Source organism: Sus scrofa, chromosome 7 (assembly GCF_000003025.6).
Source record: "Sus scrofa isolate TJ Tabasco breed Duroc chromosome 7, Sscrofa11.1, whole genome shotgun sequence".
In the NCBI taxonomy this organism is placed as follows: domain Eukaryota; kingdom Metazoa; phylum Chordata; class Mammalia; order Artiodactyla; family Suidae; genus Sus; species Sus scrofa.
The window spans coordinates 40,868,637-40,891,631 of NC_010449.5; the positions used below are offsets into that span (position 1 = coordinate 40,868,637).

Consider the following 22,995-nt stretch of genomic DNA (forward strand, 5'->3'; position numbering starts at 1 on the left):
CCCACTGAGCGAGGCCAGGGATCGAACCCGCATCCTCATGGATACCATTCAGGTTCATACCACGGAGCCACAACAGGAACGCCCAGATCTCTGAATTTCATTCCTCGCAATACTGACTCTGCCATTATACCCCCTCATAGATATCTCTTAAAATCTGGCTTCATTTTCTTACTTTTCAAATTGTAAATAGTCACCCCTATCTTGATCATCATTACATTGGCTGGTCCACCTCGGTGCTGGCTACTTTATATATAATCGGGCAGAGGTCCTAGGGGTCTTAGAAGCTTGAGTGAAAGTCATTTATAATGTTTCATTGCTTACAGGAAATGAATAAAGAAAATAGGAAAAGAGGAAATATTAAATATTGGGAGGACGTGATGGAAGGCATGTGCTTCATTCAATCTAACATGAATGGAAGGGACACGAAGTTACTCAAATAAATTTGATAAAGAAATTGAACACCCAAAAAACGTCACTTTAAAAATAGGATGATCTATGTGCCCTCAAGCCCTCAGGCAGGGCAACCCCTGCTTCACCCTCTCCCTGCCCTGGCACTGTCGTCCTCACTCAGCCCCAGGGCCCCACCCTCAGGGACCCCCCAGCTGGCCCCTTGCCTTTCCTCTTTATTCTGAGTGGGTTTAGTTTTGGTTTGGGTTTTTGGCCGAGCCTGTGGCATGTGCAAGTTCCCGGACTGGAGCTTGAACTTGCATCACAATGGCAACCCAAGCTGTTGCAGTGACAACGCTGGATCTTTAACCCACTGTGCCACAAGGGAACTCCCAGAGGGGGTCTAGTTTTCTCCCGCCCTCCTCACTCTGCTGTCTCCCACATGACCAAAGCCTCCTTGTCTGACCTGTGAGTAGCTCACTGTCACTTCTCTAAAACTCCCCGTCCAGGAAGAAAGCAACTCAAAGCAGATGAGCTCACAGATGCCCAAAGACTGAGGAGCCCAGAGATGCAATTTCAAAGACAGAAAAGGACAGGTGGGCATCCTCTTAGCCAGGCTTTTGCAGACCAGGATAAAGGCACCCAGCATGAACGCTGAAGGAGCTTGAGGGACCCCCAAGTTGACTTAGAAACTTACTGGAGTGTTCCTAGACTGAGTATTTTTCATTTCCATCCTTCTGCCTGAAGGGAATGCGCATTCTCTCTGCACGGAACAACTTGACTCCAATGAGCCTCCTCACCCCATTCCTCGAGGACATTTCTCCATTTTTGGAGATTTTACTTGGTGGTTTGAGGGGTTTCGGGGTTTTACAGTTTGGGGATTTTTTTTTTCCTCCAAAGACATTCGGGAAGTTTAGTTCTGTATGATAAAACCCAAAGCAACCTATCTCAGTGATCTTTTGAGTCCACACTGTATACTGTATAATTCTCCAGACAGCTGCCCCTCAGTGTCTGAGACAGATTGGTTCTGGGACCCCCTGTGACTACCAAACTCCCAGGACGTCCGCTCAAGTCCATTATGTAAATGGAGTATGGTTGCCTGCCCTCCACATCCGTGGGTCCCTTTATCTGTATAACAAATACAGAGCAGTCATGGAAACTGTGACTCAATCGTCCCACAAAGATGGAGGAAGGACTGTGCACTTTGAAAATGCAACCTGAGGAATAATTCCACTGGCTTGGGCACTAACCCTCTGAGTAAGCTGACCTTTCAAACTTTGGATTCACATTTTCTAAACAGTACTGCCCAAGGCCACAGCCCTGAAGTTACTCCATAAGAAACACACACTTACCTTGAAGTAAGTACACAGCTGTCATTCTGAGCTTCTTAGGTTCCTGCCATGACATCAAAGATGTCTGTGTATTTTATATTAAGATGTCTTCCCATTACAAATGCAGTTTGTGCTTATGATAAAAAAAGATAATAAGAATTATCTGTAATTCAATACCTAAACGTAATAATGTTAACTTTCTCTTAACACTTTTCTACCCACATGCTTTTATATATTTTTTTTCTTTTTTTTCTTTTTAGGGCTGCACCCGTGGCATATGGAGGTTCCCAGGCTAGGGGTCCAGTGAGAGCCTATGCCACAGCCACAGCAAACACAAGATCCGAGCGCATCTGTGACCTACATCACAGCTCATGGCAACGCTGGATCCTTAACCCGCTGATCAAGGCCAGGGATTGAACCCACATCCTCATGGATACTAGTCTGGCTTGTTACCACTGAGCCACAATGGGAACTCATATATTCTGCTTTTTTAAAAAATTGACATTATACTGTGTATATATGTGGAATTTAAGCATATTTATATAAGTCCAGTAAAGAATTTTTCAGCTAGTAAGCTCAAATATTAGCTGATCTAATTTGTCAATTTAGAAGTTTCAAAGATAGTTTTCTTTACTCTGGAGCCTAATGACTTTTTAAAAGGCAACAGATTTTATTTAAATAAGCGACTGGCCCAACTCACCGGACAATAAAATGGGACACTTTCTTGTCTCTAGCACTTCCCAGGCTGTGACACTGTGACTCTGCAGTAACACTGGGTAATGCTCACAGCAGGGCTGGGCTCCCTGAACCCTTTGCAAGGGATTCAAGACTGCCTATGATTTTCCTTTAAATTTCCCTACCTGCAGATAACGTACTCAATTTACGTACACATATTTAAATTCTATTTTGGTTTTAGTGCACATTTGGGTACAGAGTAGGCAGAACTGAAGAGCAGAGAAGGGAAATTATGGAATTATGGGGGGGGACCCAAACTTCTTGAGGTTTACTGAAGTGTTTCTTGTTTGCAAAAAATGATGCAGAAGAAGGGGGGATGTTTTAGCAACCCGACATGTGAGGTAGGGGAAACCGGGGCGTCAAACAGACCTGAGTGCAAATGCTGATTCTGCTACTTACCTCTTCTGAGGGGTGGTTTCCTTATTTGTGAAAATGGAAATAACACCTTCTTCAAAGGGTTGGTGGAAAGTTTAAATGACAAAAGAATGTGTGAAACCTCAGAGCCTGGCAGATTAGACAGGCATGTTCAGTGTTAGCTTCCAATCCTTCTCCTACAACTAAGCTGTGTAGGTTCAAGAGCTCAGAATGGAGAGATTCTGGAGGGAAAAAAAAATATGTAGATGTAACATCACAACCTGTTAGTATGTTAATGGGCCTCAGTTTTACTCTGAATTGCATTTTTGCAATTAATTGCCTCTTACGCATTTTTGGAGTTATTTTCTTTTCCTCACCCTGAAGCCTCCTTTAAATCATAGTTATATTTTGCGCTTTGCAGGCACTGCAGCCTTCAAAGACATTTACAAACAGCGTTCTGCACGATTTTGCCAAGATCACAGGAAGGCAGGTATTACCAAATCCATTTTACATATGAAAACCATGGCTCAGGCTGCTCTCTTGCCGAATGTTTATAACACGAAGATTCAGGCCCAGCTGACAGTGAACTTCTTGCACAGTTCAAGATTGTGATGATCATTGAAAGAAAAAGTTTAAAATTTATGCTCTGTAAATGTAGCTCTGTAGAGTCAGGGAAAATAGCAGATGCCTATAAATGAACCAGAATGATAGATCGTGTGATAAAAATGAACTTGTTTTGGAACTCCTGTCATGGCTCAGCAGCTAACGAACCCGATTAGGATCCATAAGGATGCAAGTTTGATCCCTGGCCTTGCTCAGTGGGTTAAGGATCCAGCGTGGCCGTAAGCTGTGCTGTAGGTTGCAGATGCAGCTCGGATCCCGTGTTACTGTGGCTGTAGCGCAGGCCAGCAGCTGTAGCTCCAATTGAGTCTAGCCTGCGAACCTCCATATGCCGAAGGCGGGAAAAATAAGAACTTGTTTTTACCAAAGGCAAATACCGTATACAAGCAAGAGTATCTACTTCAGAAAGTTTCAGGTACTAGGAAACTCTTGAGTGTGTTCTTTCCATTCATCGTCCACCAGGGGGCACTGTTACCCACTCTCAGGGCGGACACTGCATAGCCCCATGAGCGGTTTCCTTCTTCCGGCTGAAAAGCTAGGTAACCAGTCCAGTTTACAGCTTCCCTGGTCTGATGGCTTTTTCTCATTTCCCAGTTATTTTGCTTTGAGGACAAGGTGTCTCAAATTCAAAACGTATTTTAAAATATTTTATCTTTATGTGTCAAGTTAGAGTTCAATTCTCCCCACACCTTGTTAAAATTCTTTACAGTTCACTTAATGAGTATGAACTTTTAGAATAAAAGAAAAAGGGGCTCGTGGAGGAGCTTTTGATCTTCACAACAACCCTAGAGGGCGATTTGTTTTTCTATTTTACACGCGAGGAAACAATTTCAGATAAAGTAATTGGTCCAAGGTCAGGCAGACAGGAAGCAGAGAAACCAAATCCAAGTTCTTTTCACTATATGATAAACTCAAGTTCAAGTTCTTTTCACTATACTCCACTTTGTGATAAACTCAATTTCCTAGGGGAGACTATTAGTAAACTCAAACGATGTCCTCCTAGACCTGGTAGACAAAAACAAATGGGATAGCATTTTTAAAGAATACGGATTACAGGAGCTCCGCTTGTGGCTCAGCAATAACAAACCCAACTAGTTTCCATAAGGATGTGGGTTTGACTTGGCCTCACTCAGTGGATTAAGGATCTGGCGTTGCTGTGGCTGTAGTGTAGGCCAGCAACTATAGCTTAGATTCGACTGAGAACCTGGGAACCTCCCTGTGGCATGGATGCGGCCCTAAAAAGGCCAAAAAAGAAAAAAAGAATACCAATTACAAAATTCTTTGCAGCCCTTTTAAAATTGTCTTTTCTTTAATGATTCTTTCCCTAGAATCAATCTGCAAACTCACTTTAAATGTGTTTTATTCCTGCCCTGGTTCATTGCATTGTATTGTATTGCATTGTATTGTATTGTATTTTTAATAGTTAAGAGATTTTATTCTAATACTGTAATTACAGTGCTTGTTTGTCGAAATGAAACTGAAAACAATGTACAAAACAGTTGATTACTAATCATGTATTGAAAGCAGTAAGAGGTTCCACAACACCAAATAAGCCAGTTCTGAGGTTTTCCCCAAGATAAAGTTTAACAGCTCCAGCTTCTTCAGTGTTTATCAAAATACAAAAGAAAAACGTGCAGGTTATCATTTTCAATGGCAAACCTGACTCCTGCAGGCTAAGGGCGTGAAAGCACATGTAGACAGGGCCTCCAAGGGGCTGGGGCTCTCCGATGACCACCATGCTCCTGCCGGTGAGACCCCAGAGAGCCCGGAGCAGGCAAGCAAGGGGACGGCAGGGCTCCCACTCCAGCCAGATCGTTCCAACCAAAGTGCCCATGTTGACTCAAGAAAAGGCTAAGGTTCCTCCAAGGGGTCTGGGAGCCGTGGCTGCAGCTCCAGTCCATCTCCTGGGTGGCTGTGTGAGCACAAATACAAGCAAAAACGCAATGGGGTGTGGGATGACCCAAGACAGAGCCAGTCGGAGGGATCCTATTGTGACCGTGCAGAATGGATCGTGGCTGGTTCTGCTCCATTTCATGTTCCCAACGGGAAACAGACCGCCAGTGGACTGGACTCAGGCGATTTCTGCAGAACCTACACCAGGCACATTTCTCCCTGCTGTGTATTCAAGTGTTCTCCTTATCTTGTATTTGTAACTATTTTTTTAAAAATGCACTGAGTTTGGATTAAAAACCAACCACCAAAATGGATCTCAACGCAGATCTAAAGCCCAGAGGAGGAGGATGGGGCCTGTCTGACACAGTGACCCCTAGATGACCCGTGTGCCTAAAATCCCTTCTCATTCCTAAAGAGTGGGTTTTCTTTTTACAATAAAAAAAGCCGAGTAATATTGCATAGGAGTACCAGAAACTGCCTCATTGGAAACAAAAACTATTTACATTAAATAAACACCCAGGTGCAGGCTGTGTCTGCACATTTACAGCATCGTGAAGCCCACTGTGACTGACCATGGAGACAGCTTCTGGCACTCACACCACAGGCTGCCCTGGTTCATTTTAGCATCTAAGCAACTAAGTACTCACCACACTTTACCCCACGTCTTAGCTCCCAACACTGATAATGTTCAAATCAAATAGAAAAAAATGTATCTATCTAAATTCTGGCTTGCCCATTCCAAAATCCAAATGGCTCCTTTTTGTGTATACATACACATTTTTCTGTATACACATAAAACTCTATTTGTATCTAATTTCCACATCAATATTTTGTTGCACTTTTGGTGTCCCGGGTCTTGATGTTTGCACTTTCTTTGCTGTCGCTCAAGAAAATCTATAGTCTGAGTTCCCATCGTGGCTCAGCAGAAACGAAACTGACAAGCATCCATGAGGATGCAGGTTCGATCCCTGCCTCACTCAGTGGGTTAAGGATCCGGAGTTGTTGTGAGCTGTGGTGTAGGTCACAGATGCAGCTTGGACCTGGCATTGCTGTGGCTGTGGTGTAGGCCAGCAGCTACAACTCTGATACACCCCTAGCCTGGGAATCTTCATATGCCACCAGGGATGCAACTCTAAATAAAAAAAAAAAAAAATTAAAAAAAAAACTACTGCCATTGCTAATAATCATGACACATAGTATCTGTTCTATTAGTTCTATGTCCTGAGGTCTCAAACCAAAACCTTAAATGAATGAACATATCTATATAGCTACAATCTTTTTTTTTTTTTTTTTTTTTTCTTTTTAGAGCCACACTGCAGTATATGGAAGTTCCCAAGCTAGGGGTTGAATCGGAACTGTAGCCGCCAGCCTACACCACAGCCACAGCAATGTGGGATCCAAGCACGTCTGCGGCCTACACCACAGCTCCTGGTAATGCCAGATCTTTAACCCACTGAGCCACAATGGGAACTCCTCTATCTACACGTGAACTCCTCTATCTTGTATGTAAACAGTGTACAAGATTGGGGAAGCTGAGGTCACTGAACTTCTTTCTCTCTTACTCGTACAGTTACTCTTGTCCAAAAGCTGCTCTTTCCCTCTCCTCTCACCACCTCTCAGTCTAACGTCTGCTTTTTTAAGGTTAAGCATCCTACAAGGTGGCCAAGGATACCTCTTCCTCCTCCTCATGACCCAGACAGGTGACACCTTCCCCATGAAGCCCTCTCCCACCTCTCCAGGCCTTGTTTTCACGTCTGTTGCTGCAGCATATCTGCCTATTTTAAGAACCTTGCCTTTCTTTCTTCCTCACCACTTTTTTTTTTTTCTTTTTAGGGCTGCACCCAGAGCATATGGAGGTTCCCAGGCTAGGGGTCCAACTGGAGCTACAGCTGCCAGCCTACACCACAGTCACAGCAATGCAGGATCTGAGCTGCATCTGTGACCTACACCACAGCACACAGCAATGCTGGATCCTTAACCCACTGAGCAAGGGCAGGGATCGAACCCACCACCTCATGGTTCCTCGTCGATTCATCCTGCTGTGCCACGATGGGAACTCCCTCCTCACCACCTTTTTTATGCTGCCTCATTTCTTGAGGACAATACCCATATCTTACTTATCTTTATATGCCCTAATGCCATGCTTCTTGAACTTGACTTGGGGCACAAGAACCCTCTGGGGATCTTGGTGAAATACAGATTCTGATTCAACAGGAGGTCAGGGGTGGGGCCTGAGGTTCTGCAGTTCCCAGAGAATATGACAGGCCCACGGCCGCACTTTGAGCAGCACGGCACTTGTACGCCTTGCATAATATTTTCACATGGCTGATGCTAATTCACATGTACTAGAAAATTGAAAGTTAGGAAGCCAAAGTAAAGGGAAAATACAGTGAGACGGCACTACATAACCATCACAATGGCAACACCAAATATTGGTGAGGAAGTCTGAGTGCCTAGATTCTTCTAACATGTTGACGGGGGTGTGAAATAATGTACTTACTTTAAGAAACAATCTGGCTTTTTAAAAAACAAAATTAACATCTACTTACTCTATGATCTAGCAGTTCTACTCCTAGATATCTACCAAAGAGAAATGAAAACACATGTCCACAAAAAAGACCTCTACAAGAATGTTCAAGACATCTTTATTCATAATTCAGCCAAGAAGTGAAAATACTCCCAGTGTCCACTGACTGGCAAATGGATAAATACATTGTGGTATATCTGTACTGTGCAATGCTGGCAACTATTTCAACACCGTGGAAAACTGGCTCAGGTTCCCCACGAGGGTGTGGTTATGAAAGGCAGAACTACACTCATTGGAAGGCTTGCTGGGGCTGCAAGATCTGCTTCCAAGATGGTGCACTCGTCTGGCTGTTGGCAGGAGGCCTCAGTTCCCTGCCACATGGTGCCCTCCAAAATGCTGCTTGAGTGTCCTTACGACATGGCCACTGACTTCTGCTGCTGAGTGACCTGCTGTGGCCTTGCCTGGCTCCAAGTGGCTGCCTGTCTTGAGGCTTTCTTGGTCAATGTTGGGCCAAAGGCTCCTAATAAAAAGGTATGAAATGCTGATACGACACGTGTCACTCTCAAATGGCCATGTTAGTGGAACAACCAGACACAAAAGGGTACTTACGGTATGATTTTATTCCTTTCATATGATATTATAAAAGGCAAAACAAATCTGCAGTCTTTATAAAAAGTCAAACGGTGGTTGCCTGGGGGTAGGCAGCAAATGTTACAAGGAAACCTTCTCAAAGAATGAAATGTTGTATATATATATTTTTTTTTTTTTTGTCTTTTGTCTTTTGAGGACCACATCCACAGCATATGGAGGTTCCCAGGCTAGGGATCTAATCAGAGCTGTTGCCACTGGCCTATGCCACAGCCAGAGCAATGCCAGATCCTTAACCCACTGAGCAAGGCCAGGGATTGAACCCATAACCTCATGGTTCCTAGTCGGATTCGCTTCCACTGTGCCATGATGGGAACTGAAATGTTGTATATTTTGACAGGACATTTGTCGGAGGGAAGCCTGGGCACATATACTCTTTAAATGGTCTCCTGGTGAGTTTAATATTTGTCATATAACTGGACCTCACATTTTTAAAAAGCCTTCGAAGGGACTTCAAAGAAAATTAATTTTACTTTAAAAAACGCTATTTTGTGTTGCGAGTCATGTTTCTACAATATTTTCTTGGCCTCTTTGCTGAAAACTCCATCTTGTCCTGCTTTACTTTACCCCATCTTCCTGCTTAGAGAACAGTCGCAGTGCTGGTAAATGACTTAAGCTTAAGAACAGAGACCTAAAGGCATGAGTTATTCATGTGCTCAGCTGAGTGAGGACTTAATGTGTTGGTCTAGGCAGGCCGGACCTGTGCAGATTGGCACGCCGTTTGCACAGCATGATATGTCCTCTTAAGAATAAAAGAAAGAGGAGCCTCATGGCCCCAAGGGGTTTATGAGGGGTCCTTAGCAGGATATGCCTTAGCAAGGAGACCAAGGTGTAAGCCTAGGCACACGGGTTGCTGCAGATCGCATGCCATCTGCAGAAGCACAATGGTGATTCTCTAGATGCTATGCATGGATAGCTGACACCAAACTTCCTCAATGCTAATGATTGTTCAATGCCTAAAGGTCAGAATAAAAGCTTAATCAGCAACTGGCTATGTGACTTTTTTTTTTTTTTTTTTTTTTTTGTCTTTTTGCCATTTCTTGGGCTGCTCCTGCGGCATATGGAGATTCCCAGGCTAGGGGTCGAATCGGAGCTGTAGCCAGCCGCCAGCCTATGCCAGAGCCATAGCAACGCAGGATCTGAGCCGCGTCTGCGACCTACACCACAGCTCACAGCAACGCCAGATCGTTAACCCACTGAGCAAGGGCAGGGATCGAACCTGCAACCTCATGGTTCCTAGTCGGATTCATTAACCACTGCACCACGACAGGAACTCCTGGCTATGTGACTTTTAAAATAACTTAAAAAAACCTATATCCTGCACCTACAACCCCCTCCTCACTTGATGTCATCCTCAAGAGCACAAAAAAAGCAGTGTGGCTTCTTGAGGTGGGGATCTTGGTCCCTGAGACCTTGAGTCCCCCGGTTCCCACCTTTACTTAAGATAAATGTCTCTGTGTCTTGTTTTATGTTAACTTTTTCCTTAAGTTTCACAGCACTCGTTCTTCAGCCCCATCCTGCTGAGCTGGTCTCAGACAGTTCTGAATAAAGGTCCTTAATGTTTGTGGCTATCTTTTTCCTCCAGCAATTAGAGACACATCTCAAAATGTATAGGTCAATGAGTTCACATTAAAATAGAACAAACTTCAATTTTAGATCTCCCGAATTCATAAAAGCTCATTGGCAGAAATTATTTTAATCCTACTGAAACTGACCTCCAAGAGAACACTCCTGGTTGCCCAAATGCTGATGCGTGGACCTCCGATTGGCAGGGCCTGATTTCCTTAAAGATAGGCTAAGCATGCATTTAGGAAAAACACCACCATATATGTTTGGGAAAAGATGTATATTTGGTATTTCAAAAGTAGGATGGGAGGAATCATGATGGTGAGAAAGAAAGAGGGAGAATGACACTGGCATTTGTTACAGTTGTTCTGTCTCTGGGAGGTGGGGCGGGATCATGGCCTTTGCCAGGAAGGGGGATGTGAAAGCGACTTCGAGCCTGGTGGGGGGGGGTGGGAGGGGCTCCGCACTGGGGGATAACCTTGGCCCCAGCCAGGAGTCAGCACCTGGTCCCTTAGAAAGTCAAAGTCAGAAGAGAGCCAAGCAGAGGGAGCTTGCGCCTGGCCCAGAAGGTTTTACCCTGTGAACCTGACACAGAACAATGTTTTCATTGTTCTTTGTTTGCTGAGTAGGGCCCGTTCCAGTGCAAAGCTGGCCCTGAGAAGCTTCCAGAGCCTGGTGACCAGGCTGGGGGAGGTGGGAAGCTAGCACTGGCTGCCGCCCACCCTGCTGCCTGCCTGTGGGGGTGAGGATGGGGGTGGGGAGGCCACGGCAGGTGCACCATAGATGGGTTAGAAACTTGGAGGCACTTACAGGTTTCAGAGTTTCTCTTATTAGAAAAAGAGACAGAAAATGGCTAAAAAGTCAGGCCAGCAATAATCGAATCGGAACACTAAACTCCAGGACAAAGGCGAAGGGTTTATCCCATTGGAGAAATGTGCACACACTCCCCTGGAGTAAGTGTCCTGCCCAAATGTCACAACTTTTCTTGGCCTTGAGGATGTCTGACCTGCAGCAAGTAGGAGGAACAGAAAAACGACCAGACTGGGTTCAGCACCCCCCCTACCCCACACCCCCCCACACTGTGGAATAATCTTTTCAACTGCAGGGCAGCCCCCAGGCTGTGAATAAAGAGCGAAGGAGGCACCCACCCTCAGAAGCAGGACTTTCCGGAAAGAAAAACAAAAGGCCTTTGCTCCGTTATCACCATGCATGGAAAGGGTGAAAGTTGTGTGACTATAATCCGGCTATTGGTCTTTCTGATGTATAGACAAAGGAAAAAATGTAAATGTATGCCAAAGAAAACATTTTTTCAAAAATACACACAACACACAACTGTCATGAGCAGTTATAACTGGTTAGTAGGGTTGTGGAAGAATTGTACTTTTTTTTCCCTCTATTTTTAGATTGCCTTACTAGTTTATGTGTATACATATGCACGTGTGTAATTATTTATTTATACCAAGGCCATGCACATCTACAACTCAGGAAAACCATGAAGCTAGTTCTATAGTAAAATCAGTTTAAAATCTGCAGATGTATTTTACAATAGTCAACACATGAAAGCAACCTAAACATCCATCAACAGAAGAACAAAGAGGAGTTCCCATTGTGGCTCAGTGGTTAACAAACCTGACTAGTATCCATGAGGACTCACGTTCAATCCCTGGCCTTGCTCAGTGGGTTAAGGATCAGGCATTGCCGTGAGCTGTGGTGTAGGTGGCAGACACAGCTCGGATTCTGCATTCCTATGGTTGTGGTATAAGCAGGCAGCTGTAGCTCCGATTCGACCCCGAGCCTGGGAACCTCCATATGCCACAGGTGTGGGCCTAAAAAAACAAAAGACAGGAAAAAAATGGATAAAGAAGATATGGTACATGTATGCAGTGGAATACTACTCAGCCATAAAAAGGAATGAAATAATGCCATTTGCAGCAACATGGAGGGACCCAGAGATTCTCATACTAAGTGAAGTAAGTCAGACAGGGAAAGACAGATACCACATGATCTCCCTTTTATGTCGAATCTAAAAAATGACACAAATGAACTTATTTACAAAACAGAAACAGAGTCACAGACACAGAAAACAAACTTACCATTACCCAAAAGGGAAAGTGAGAGGGAGGGATAAGCCAGGAGTTTGGGATTAACAGAGACACACCACTACATAGAAAACAGAGAAACAACACAGATCTACTACAGAACCCAGGGAACTATATTCAGTATCTTATAATAACCTACAAATGAAAAAGAATATGATATATATATATACGTATACATATGTGTTGTACATCTAGAATTAACACAACATTGTCAATCAACTATGCCTCAATTTAAAAAAACCCGTGCAGATGCAAGCTCTTGCCCATGCATTTAACTATGGATGCATGTGTGGATAATTTGGCCTTTGAGCTGGCATTCTCTGGGCCTACCTCCAGGAGGAAAGGGAAGGAAAATTGTTAAAACAGAATTTCCTCATTAACATGACTGGCAGAACAGTGATTATTTTGACAGTACTTTGTTTGCGAAGCTTCTAAAAGGACAGAAACAGAGATTTATATCTCAAGAAGAGTCTCCCATGCTTTCCTGTGGTTATTTAAAATTCGTAAGACCATCAAAAACACAGCTAAGGCCATAGGCTTTCTTTTCTTGGAAATGACAGAACTGAGGTCCTGTTTTTAGCTCTGCAGAGATGCCAGGGGGAAGTAGGTCATTACAACGTGTGTCAGGTCGTTAACTCCTCCCAACCTGGCTCTAGGCATTTTGTCTGCCATTGACCCTTCCCCTTGTTTCAATATCCAATCACTATGTCACACCTACAATGCACGGAAATATCAAGTTCAAGTCGCCAGGAAAGCACAAAACCAAAGGAAAACAAAACAAAAGTCCCAAATCCTGTTAGTTGGCTGGATTAAGATCTACTCCCATTTCAGAGTTCCTGTCGTGGAGGCTCAGTGGTTAATGAATCCGACTAGGAACCAAGAGGTTGTGGATTCGATCCCTGGCCTTGCCCCATGGGTTAAGGATCCGGTGTTGCCATGAGCTGTGGTGTAGGTTGCAGATATGCCTCGGATCCTATGTTGCTGTGGCTGTGGTGTAGGCTGGTGGCTACAGCTCCGATTAGACCCCTAGCCTGGGAACCTCCATATGCCAAGGGAGCAGCCCTAGAAAAGGTTAAAAAAAAAAAAAAGATCTACTCCCATTTTAAAGAGGAGGGAACTGAGGTGTGAAAAGGTTCTGGGGTTTGCCCAAGTTAAGAGCTCTGCAACTTTGCCCCCGGGTGGTGCCAGAGGCTGGCCCATGATGCCATCTGTGCTGGCACAGGCTGAGGACTTGCACCCACCCTCTCACCTGCCCTGCCCCACCTCCGTGCTCCAGCTCCACACCCCTAAGGGGCCAAGCAATTTGTCTAGGCCCAAGCAGGCAGGTGCCGTTCCGTCTTACTCTAACTTTTAAAAGTCACTTTATATACTTTTAACTTTGAGTCATAGAAGAAACACACAAAAGCAGGCACGATATAAGAAATTCAAAAGCTACCAAAGACTACAAAATGAAAACTGAGAATTCTTCCCAACCACCTCCCTGAGCTCACCTACCTCCTGCCTCAAGAGGAAGCCTGGCTCATGTCCCTGGAGGCGACCACAGGTCATCAGGGCATATTATCTGGCAAAACAACAGTCAAAATGCTTGCTGTGGACCAGCGGTTGCCACAGGCCTCTTGTTGTTCTAGTCCCTTCTGGTTTCATGGTCCCTAAGCCCGAGGCCCAGCCTGGGGTGTCAGGTCAGGGCAGGGAGAGGCAGTGCGGGTCTGACCAGGGGCGGCAGGGGCGGCGGCGGCGGCGGCGGCGGAGGCGACAGCCAGGAGCACGCAGGCGGGAACAGACCGTACTCACGCAAGGTTTGTCTGGGATCACGCAGTGGCCTTGTCTTCCTCGTCTCCTCCCTCCCTTTACCACCCACGGGCCCCAGGACACCCTTGACCTTCTCTCGCACCAAAGCTGGGTTAAGAAGGAGGCTTTCAGGGGCTCTTCCACAGCCCTTAAAATCAGGGTCAGCTCTTGGAGTTCCTGTCGTGGTGCAGCAGAAACAAATCCGACTAGGAACCATGAGGTTGCGGATTCGATCCCTGGCCTCGCTCAGTGGGTTAAGGATCCAGCATTGCCAGGAGCTGTGGTGTAGGATCTGGCGTTGCTATGGCTGTGGCATAGGCTGGCAGCTGTAGCTCGGATTTGACCCCTAGCCTGGGAACCTCCATATGCCATGGATTCGGCCCTAAAAAGGCAAAAAAAAAAAAAAAAAAAAACCCTCAGCATCAGCGCTTGCTTCTGGGTCTAACCTTACTGCGGGTTTTACACCCTGTCTCCAGGGTCCAGTCCTAACTGCATGCCTTCGACCTTCTATGTCGCTATAGGGGTAATATGTCCAGCACACCAGATCCTCCTAATTCGGTGGCCTGTCCCCGCCCTCACGTGTCCCCTGGCCTTGAATCACAGCCCCACGGCAGAGCCTGAGAGTCTGCAGTGGCCCTCCTGGTGCAGGGCTCCAGGTGGCAGAAGGGACCTCCTCCTGGTGCCTGTGACCTGGCTGTCTCTTTAGTATCCCCTCCCCATGGTGAACCAGTCCAGGTAACGAGCTGTGTCCTAGTACAAGCCAGGTCCCAAAAGCAGGAGAGAGACAGGTGGCAGAGATATGTGCTTCCAGGTACCCTGACCCCATCAGGTGATATCACAGGCGGGGGTGGCAGGGAAGAACTGTCCAGAACACTTGTTTGAAAGCTGAAGAAGGAGTTTAGGTCACTGGCCATTCTCAGCTCTTCCTGTGCACGCAAACACACACACACACACACACATACCCCCAGCCATCGGGCACCAGCGCAGAGGCAGTGCCAGCTGACCACCGATGCTGCTGGTGGTGTTTGTCTTCTCCGTCCACCTCTATCCTGTGGTCTGTGCACAGCGTTGTGGGACAGGCAGGGTGTGGAATTCTAGGACCAGTGTGAGCTGTCAGCTAAGGAATAGCTTCTGAGCGCAACCACCCAGAACTCTGCCTTCACATGAAGAATACAAGCCAGACCGAGAATAAAACAGGGAGATCAGGCCTGTGCTATCCCAGGACACCCGAACATTGATGAGAATTCCCCACCTGTTGGCCCTCTGGACCTTGACTTAGCTGCAGGGCACTGAGCTATTGCTTAGAGGCAGAGCTGGTCCCCAGGATGTGGAGAGAGAGAAGCAGGCTCAGGACTTGCCATGAGAAGCCAGGTGGAGGTTCCAGGTCTGAGAATAATGGGCTGTGACCTTGAGCCTCAGACAGCAAGCAGCATGGACTCACATATCATCTAAGGTCCTCTCCATCTTCCACATTTGGTGAGTCTATGTTTTCCTCCATTGCTCAAACAGGAAAAGCCACTGGTCTTCCTACCCAAGCTACTCCACCACATTAGCAAGACCAGGAAAAGGCATATTTATATGTTTAACCAAGATGGTGCTCCTAGTCACAATAGCCAAGACATGGAAACAACCTAAATGTCCATCAACGGATGAATGGATTAAGATGTGGTATATATACACAATGGAATACTACTCGGCCATAAAAAAGAATGAAATAATGCCATTTTGCAGCAACATGGATGGAACTAGAGACTCTCATACTAAGTGAAGTAAGTCAGATAGAGAAAGAGAAATACCATATAATATCACATATCTGGAATCTAATATATGGCACAAATGAACCTTTCCACAGAAAAGAAACTCATGGACTTGGAAAACAGACTTGTGGTTGCCAAGGGGGAGGGGGAGGCAGTGGGATGGACTGGGAATTTGGGGTTAATGGATGCAAACTATTGCCTTTGGAATGGGTAAGCAACGAGATCCTGCTGTATAGCACTGGGAACTCTATCTAGTCATTTATGACGGAGGATGATAAAGTGAGAAAAAGAATGTATACATGTATGTGTGACTGGGTCACCTTGCTGTACAGTAGAAAATGGACAGAACACTGTAAACCAGCTACAATGGGGAAAAAATCATTTAAAAAAAAAGAGAGAGAGAGATGGTGCTCTTGGCCACCATCCAGGCATTTGCTGGGTGATATTCTCCTAACTGGATGGATGGGTAACTGGCCCACAGAGTCTTTGGAGAAGCAAATTCTTGACTATTCTCCTTGCCTGGGATAGCTCAGAGTCACGCACACACAGTAGGCCTGCAGCAAGGCACTGAATGAAAAGAGCAGGATTGAGACAGCCAACCTTTCCCACATAACCCACCATAAAATAAAGAACGCCCTGTGGAGGCTTTGGGGGTTTGAAATGCATCTCATAAAGGAAAAAAGTCTCTGAGCTCAACTAATTGACCCAGGGGTCGGCGTGCAGCGAATGCCAACCTGCTAAGAGAACATAAGTTGGCTCAGGTGGAAGATACTGAGGTTACAAGACCACGCCTCTGCTTAGAGAGTTTCGAAAGCACCCAAGCAACAGGTACAGACAGGTCTCAGGAGGCTGTTCGAAGGAGCACAATATGATCTAATAGCTTTATAATGTCCTCGAGGAAGATAGGAGTGTATCAAATTTGCTATCTAGAACTAAGCAGGTAATTAAAGCTTCCTACATGTAAAACAAAGACTTGAATTCAATAACCTGGAGTTCTTTTAGGCTTTAACTTTCTGTAGCCATTCATAAATTTAAATATCTGGAAATAATCATCTCGTACATTACATGCATGCTCAGGGAAGAAATATTTTTAGGTTCATTCCAGGTGCGTTCTAAACACATTGAGAAATTGGGAGTTCCTGTCGTGGCACAGCAGGAATGAATCTGACTAGGAACCATGAGGTTGCGTGTTCAATCCCTGGGCTCACTCAGTGGGTTAAGGATCCAGCGTTGCCGTGAGCTGTGGTGTAGGTCACAGATGTGGCTCCAATCCTGCGTGGCTGTGGCTCTGGCTGCAGCTGCCCTAGCCTGGGAACTTCCATATGCCGAGGGTGCGGCCCTAAAAAGACAAAAAGACAAAAAAAAAAAAACCACATTGAGAAATCAAAAAGAAAAAAAATGTGTGTGCAGTGGGGGTGAAGAATTAGGCAACTGAAGGATAAACTCACATCTTAGGTGATTTTCTGCTTCCTTATTTGTGAAATGCCTTTAGCCATCTTCAAGCTATAGGTTGAAAAGTAAGGGCTAATAATATATACATCACAGAGCTCCAAGTGCAGTTGAATTTTTAAATTGATTTTTTTAAAGCATGACTCTAGTATACAAAGGGTGAGTGTTGTTTTAAAAATGTATTTATAAGTAACTTCACCTTACTCCAGAAAGGATTTAAAATGGAATAATAAAAATTAAAAGTAGAAACATTAATTTGCATAATTTTTTTTCATTTTAGGGCCATACCTGCTGCATGTGGAAGTTCCTGGGCCAGGGGTTGAATCAGAGCTGCAGCTGCCAGCCTACACCATAGCCACAGCCACACCAGATCCAAGTCACATTTGCAACCTCTGCAGTACCTTGTGGCAATGTTGGATCCTTAACCCACTGAGTGAGCCCAGGGATAGAACCTGCATCCTCACAGAGACTATATCGGGTTCTTAACATGCTGAGCCACAATAGAAACTCCTAATTTGTACAAATTTCATCCCTGTAATTTTAAGTTTTTACAAAATTGCAGTTCTCAAAACATCTGAAATTTCGAACAATTGCATAAGCTCTATTGAAGCAGAGATTTTGGGTGGAGGGCGATTCGGGCAGTGGCTCCAAGGCAGGGATGAGGTTCGCATCTTTGGGAAGCAGGGGCTGGTGTGTCAAGAATGATGTACATGAGGAGTTCCCGTCGTGGCTCAGTGGTTAATGAATCTGACTAGGAACCATGAGGTTGTGGGTTCAATCCCTGGCTTTGCTCAGTGGGTTAAGGATCTGGCGTTGCCGTGAGCTGTGGTGCAGGTTGCAGACGCAGCCAGATCTCACGTTGCTATGGCTCCGGTATAGGCCAGTGGCTACAGCTCCAATTGGGCCCCTAGCCTGGAAACCTCCATATGCTGCAGGAGCTGCCCAAGAAATGGCAAAAAAAAAAAAAAAAAAAAGAATGATGTACATGAGATACACAGGGGTCAGGCGATATGGGCCACCATCAGCCACAGGAGGGAGCATAGGTTAATCCTGGATGTGATGAGAGACTGGTGGTGGGATCTGAGCCGGTGGCCACAGGACATGAATTTTTAACAACAGCTCCAAGGGAGGTGGCTGTGTTCTTTAGAGGAGAGAAGAGGCCAGCTGTGGGGTAGGGTCCTTGCACGTAGGTAGGGTCAGCAGTCAGTTGTGGTGTCAGGAAGCCAGGGGTTTCTTTAGGCAGAAGTTGGTCACCCCAGCAAGGGGGTGTTTTCTGTCGGCGGGCAGGGGGCAGGGGCAGGGGGTTGTGATGTGAGCAAGCAGCCACATGACCCTGGCCAGCCAGTGCGGGACACTGACCAGCAGGTGGAGCACACCTGCAAGCACGGCACATGGACCAGCCACCAATAGGAGTAGGTTGTGAGTTGTGTCCCTTGCAAATTCAGAGGCCAATATCCTAACCCCAGGTGCTTCAGAATGTGACTATACTGAGACAGGGCCTTTACAGAGGTCATTAAGGTCAAATGAGGTCCTACAGGTGGGCCCTCATCCAAATACGAACGGTGTCCTTACAAAAAGAGGATGCGGATACAAGGGGAAAACCATGCAAAGACCACCTACAAATCAAAGACCGAGACCCTCAGAAGAAACCAACCCTGTTGGCGCTTTGATCTTGGACTTCTAGCCTGAAGAATGGGGAGAAAATAAGTTTCTGTTGTTTAAGCCACCGGGTCTGGGGACGGGGTAGTGGCAGCCCCAGTGAACTAGTCCAGGTGGATAATTTCAGTGAAACGCTGGGAGGTCATGTGCGGTCTGGGTCTCCCCTACAAGCCCCTGGGAGAGGCTGATGAGCACACAGAACACACAGAGAAGTGATCTGAAGTTCATAAGTTGTTGGGGAGATTCAGCAAGTCATTGGGGACCCTGGTGAACGTCCACAATGAGAGCAAATCAGATTGTTGGCACGAGAATATCTGAGAGCTGCAGATGAGTTACATGGAGACGAAGATGAGAAGAGATGGGATTGTGGTGAGAAGCTTGGTGACTCCACTGAATCCCTAGAGGCTGGACCTTTGGGGATGATCCTTGAGGACATCAGGGCCTGTGGTTGAGAAGCTCACATGGGCAGCTGGAAACCGGATGCTGGGTGTCCTGTGACAGAGTCGGTAATGATGCCAATGTCATCTACTGCAGCAACGGTGGGAGGTCAGGACTCCACAGGCTTCTGGAAAAGAGGCCAGAAATCCATCTACTCCGTCTCAGAGGTGGTATGCTGGGGCTGAGTGCAGAATTTGACTCTCTCTTCTTACCAAATATTTTATGTGGCTTTACCAAACTGCTTGCTCACTCAATCTGTTTCTGTGTCTGCACAGACCTGTTCGGACCTGGCCTAGGCCTGGCCAGCTGCTTGGTGGCTCATCCAGCTCTATGATTTTGTAAAGATCTTTTTTTTTTCTTTTTGTCTTTTTAGGGCTGCACCCGTGGCATACGGAAGTTCCCAGACCGGGGGTTGAGTTGGAGCTGCAGCTGCTGGCCTACACCACAGCCACAGCAACGCCGGATCTTTACCCACTGAGCGAGGCCAGGGACCGAACCTGCGTCCTCATGAATACTAGTCAGGTTCATTACTGCTGAGCTACCATGGGAACTCCGTAAAGCTCTTTTTTTTTTTTTTTTTTCTTTTTTAAATTTCGAGTTTGACTCTAAAGAGTCATATTTCTTAAAAGAGTCCATTGTGTTTGTTGGTATGATTTGACCTTCAAGAAGCACGAACACAAATGAGTTGTGCTAACCAACTGTGTACTCCTTCTACAAAAGTGACTTCTGGAAAACAGACGCAGCCTTCTGTTTGTTTCTGACAAACTGTGCCAACAGAACAAGTCCATCTTTTCTTTTTAGAGGGTGTCAGAAAGCATCCCAACACCCAGGGCTCCTGGACCTAGAGCAAAGATAGTCACAGACGTCTAACGAAACCAGTGTCCTAATTGCGCCAGATGCCTTAGGTTACATAAGGTAGATTACATTCAAGACAGGCCAGAAATAGGCAAGAGCACAGTCACTTTTGCTTATGGCAAAGAAGAAGGGAGTGGAGTAAAGAAGGGAAGATCAGAGATAAAAATTAGCCTAAAAGAATCCAAAGCAAAGACGAACACCAAGCAAATATGAAATTATCTGGAAAGCTTGGGTATAACTATAAAAAGTCTTTTTTTTTTTTTTTTTTTTTTTGTCTTTTCAGGGCCGTACCTTCGGCGTATGGAAGTTCCCAGGCTAGGGGTCAAATTGGAGCTGGAGCTGCCGGTCGATGCCACAGCCACAGTAATGACAGATCCAAGCTGTGTCTTCAACCTGCACCGCAGCTCACGGCAACCCCAGATCCTTAACCCACTGAGCAAGGCCAGGGATCGAACCTGCATCTTCATGGATACTAGTTGTGTTCATTATCACTGAGCCACAAAGGCAAATCCCCTTGACATTTTTTTCATCCTCTCTTGCAATGTACCAGGATTGTTTTGTTAGTGTGTACCTTACCTTTTAAGAGAGCTGGACCCTGACTCTATTGGTCTGAGCTTTAGTGCATAGCCTTTACCAAGACCCCAGAGTCTGGAAGCAGCTGCAGAGACCATTGCGGGCTGGATGTACTCTGTGGATTATTAGTTTGTACCTTCAGAAGTTAATTCAAGTTTCAAACCTCACGGCTGGCCTGTGTGCTGGTGAGTTGGGGCAGCTTAGATCCCTGGACTGTCAGAGCTAGAGGAATGGCCGAGCCCATGCTGGCCAGTCCCTACAATCTGCCAGGACACCTGAGCTTAAATACCCACTCAGTAGTGGAGAAATGTGGGGCCAGAGTCTCCACCTATTTGAGCCCCGGTGTTCTCATCTGCAAAACAGGCCCTCTTCAACCTCTTATTGTCAGATCAAGAGATTTGCCACTCTTGAGACCAAGCCAGTAAAGCACTCAGCGCACACGCTAAGTGTTAGTGAAGTTACTGTTATGGCCAGAAAAGTGTTCCCCAACCTGAACAATGGTCAGGGGAAGGCTGAGCTCTGGATAATTTGCATGATGTCCAACTTAGCTGAATTTAAATTTTCTGACCTGCTGTCTAGCACAGGCAACTATATCCAGTCACTTGTGATGGCACATGATGGAGGATAATGGGAGAAAAAGAATATATATATATATATTCTGGGTCACTTTGCTATACAGTAGAAATTGATAGAATGCTGTAAATTGATTATAATGTAAAAAATAAAAATTATAAAAAAATTTTTTCTGGCATTTGGGACATGTGATTATGCATGTCCTGTTTGTTCATTCACTGGGCGCCTGACTGCTGAGAGTGGGCAGAACTAACTGCTGTACAGGTCAGACTGTGACGGAGACACAGCTGGATGGGTATCAGGAGAGAAGGGCCCCTTTCATTCACTGCATTGTCAGTGAGAGTAACATTTTGAAAGAAATCCTTTTTTTTTTTTTTTTTTTTTTTTTTTTTTTTTTTTTTTTTTTTTTTTTTTTTTTTGTCTTTTGTCTTTGTCTTTGTTGTTGCTATTTCTTGGCGCTCCGCGGCATATGAGTTCCAGGCTAGGTTGAATCGGAGCTGTAGCGCCGGCCTACGCAAGGCACAGCAACGCGGATCGAGCCGCGTCTGCAACTACACCACAGTCACGCAACGCCGGATCGTTAACCCACTGAGCAAGGGCAGGGATCGAACCGCAACCTCATGGTTCTAGTCGATTCGTTAACCACTGCGCCACGACGGGAACTCCTTTTTTTTTCTTTTTCTGAGAAGTTGGTCTCAACAGGCGGCTTAAGATATTCAGTAATCCATATTTTAAACAGAGGTGCTGTTATGCAGGTTTCATTCACTGTTCCATGTATAGAGCACAGGCAGAGTAGACTCAGCATAATTCCTAAGGGGCCGAGGAGTTGGGGAGCAGTAAATGAGCACTGGCTTCAACTTAAAGTCATCAGATGGAGTTCCTGTTGTGGCACAGCAGAAACGAATCCAACTAGTATCCATGAGGATGCGGGTTCCATCCCTGACCTCACTCAGTGGGTTAAGGATCTGTCGTTGCCGTGAGCTGCGGTGCAGGTCACAGACATGACTCAGATCTGGAGTTGCTGTGGCTGTGGTGTAAGCTAGCAGCTGCAACTCCGACTCGACCTCTAGCCTGGGAACCTCCACATGCCATGGGTGTGGCCCTAAAAAGCAAAAAAAAAAAAAAAAAAAAGAGTCATTAGCTGCATTAGCCGCTAATAAGACACTGGCTGATGCTTTGAAACCAGGCAGGACTTGTCTCTGGCTATGAAAGTCCTAGATGGCATCTTGTTCCAATAGAAGGCTGTTTCCTCCACATTGAAAGTCTGCTGTTGAATGTGGCCACTTTCACGAGTGATCTTAGCCAGATCTACATCGCTTGCTGCAGATTCTATATCAGCACTTGCTGCTTCATCTTGTATGGGGATGTTATGGAAAAGGCGTCTTTCTTTAAACCTCATGAACCAGTTTCTGCTGGCCTCAAACCCTTCTTCTGTACCATCCTCACCTCTCTGAGCCTTCAAAGAACTGAAGAGAGTTAGGGCCGTGCTCTGGATCAGGCTTTGGTCGTTGCTGCTTTAATCCACCCAGACACTAACACTTGCTCCATATCAGCAAAAAAGGTGATTTCACTTTCTTATCATTCATGTGTTCCCTGGAGCAGCACTTTTAATTTCCTTTAAGAACTGTTCCTTTGCTTTTACAACTTGGCCGTTTGGCTTAATCATTTCTAGCTTTTGATTTAAAGTGAGAGACATAGGAATTTTCCTTTCATGTGAACACTCGTTCGGAGACCATTGTAGG

The 22,995-nt window shown here is 45.6% G+C and overlaps 1 long non-coding RNA gene across 1 annotated transcript in view; it reads right to left on the bottom strand.

Moving 5' to 3' along the window:
- The window catches only part of LOC102161511, a 27,839-nt gene continuing 4,844 nt past the window's right edge, over positions 1-22,995 (bottom strand). The window contains exons 2-3 of the long non-coding RNA XR_002345746.1: positions 2,853-3,049; positions 1-1,851 (exon numbers count right to left, since the gene is read on the bottom strand). This is a non-coding gene — a long non-coding RNA (uncharacterized LOC102161511). The remainder of the gene's footprint in view (positions 1,852-2,852; positions 3,050-22,995) is intronic.